Raw genomic sequence first — 1,508 nt, 5'->3', positions numbered from 1 at the left:
TGTTCTTGTTCTTGTTCTTGTTCTTGTTCTTGTTCTTGTTCTTGTTCTTGTTCTTGTTCCCGTTCTTATTCTTGTTCTTGTTCTTGTTCTTGTTCTTGTTCTTATTCTTGTTCTTGTTCTTGTTCTTGTTCTTGTTCTTGTTCTTGTTCTTGTCTTTGTCCTTGTCCTTGTTCTTATTCTCCTCCTCCTCATTATCACTATAGATGGAGTCATCGAACGTTTTGGGAAACTAAATTGAAAAAATATTGTGAAAATTCTCGAAAACCATAATATTTGGAACAAGAACGTTATAATGTTCGGCCAGGAAATATCTTATTTCTAAAGTTATTATTCCGCTTCGAGTGAATATCTGTTTACTTGTCAGCGTCATTTGTGATATCTTGTTCCTTCATCAGCGGTGACCTTTTTCCTATTCATCAGGAAATATATCAGCATAGAGAAATCATGCAAATGACTAAGAGCTCGCCATCATATTCAAGCTAATCAAAAGCGCTTTTAAGTGGTAAAAATTTAAGATGTCTAACTGAAGTCTCATTTCGATGTGTTGTAAAATGAATTCTATGTAGTAGGAAAGGAAAAAATAATACATGTATATCTCTCAGTAATTAAAGGACGCAAAGTTTCTATAGATTAGGCGTCATTTATAGCTAAACTTGCAGTTTCAAAAGAAGACCTGCGAGAAAAGTGCATAGCGCGAGGACATCATAATAAGAAAGAGAAAAGAAAAAGCATAATTATGCACCGTGTGCATACATCTCGTCTGTCCCGGCTAAGTCGTTTTAATTTATTTTTTCATTTTGTTTTATAAGTTGTTTTTTTTAGCTTTACAAAATCTCCTCACCCTGCTAAAAGCACTGAAGTATGATACACTGTGATATGGTATTATTATGGTATGGTATTGGTCAACACCGAACATTGCCGGCGTCTACGGTGTAGTCGTTAGGCGTTTCGCCATAACACACAAAAAACCTGAGTTCGAATCCCGTCTGTAGGGAATTTTTTTTTTACAGATTATCTGTCTTTCTGTTAGGACAAAGTGTTCGACTTAACTCGAGTATGCTCTGCACGAGTGGGTTGAAGCCCGCCTCCTAACTGATCTAAATAGCGTCGATAGGGGCGTAAAAACAGCGAAATTAAAGCTAATATAAATAAAAACAAAAACAAACCAGCATACAAGCAAATAACAAACATAAACAAACAAACTCCTCATAAAGCCCACAACCCTCAGAAAAACGACCCCCCCCCCCCAATCATGCCACTTTTTGGCCTAAAGTGATAGTAGCATCTGATCCACGAGGGAGACGAAGCTCTAGTTATTGGGACATGTGAGCTGTTTACATCCCTGAATTGTTTTGGTTGCAGTGAGAGAGGGAAAACCAACAAATAAAAACCAAAACAGAACAAAACAAACTCACACACACACACGCACACACACACACACATACACACACACTCTCTCTCTCTCTCTCTCTCTCATACACGTATATATACAAAAAGACTGCCGACTG

General features: G+C 37.3%; 1 long non-coding RNA gene across 1 annotated transcript in view; it reads right to left on the bottom strand.

The window, feature by feature from the left end:
- LOC118477312 overlaps positions 1–1,508 on the bottom strand; it is a 79,927-nt gene that overhangs the window by 25,088 nt on the left and 53,331 nt on the right. The window lies entirely within an intron of this gene.

Source organism: Aplysia californica, unplaced genomic scaffold (assembly GCF_000002075.1).
Source record: "Aplysia californica isolate F4 #8 unplaced genomic scaffold, AplCal3.0 scaffold00062, whole genome shotgun sequence".
NCBI classification, from domain to species: Eukaryota; Metazoa; Mollusca; class Gastropoda; order Aplysiida; family Aplysiidae; genus Aplysia; species Aplysia californica.
This window is presented reverse-complemented; position numbering and strand designations above follow the sequence as displayed.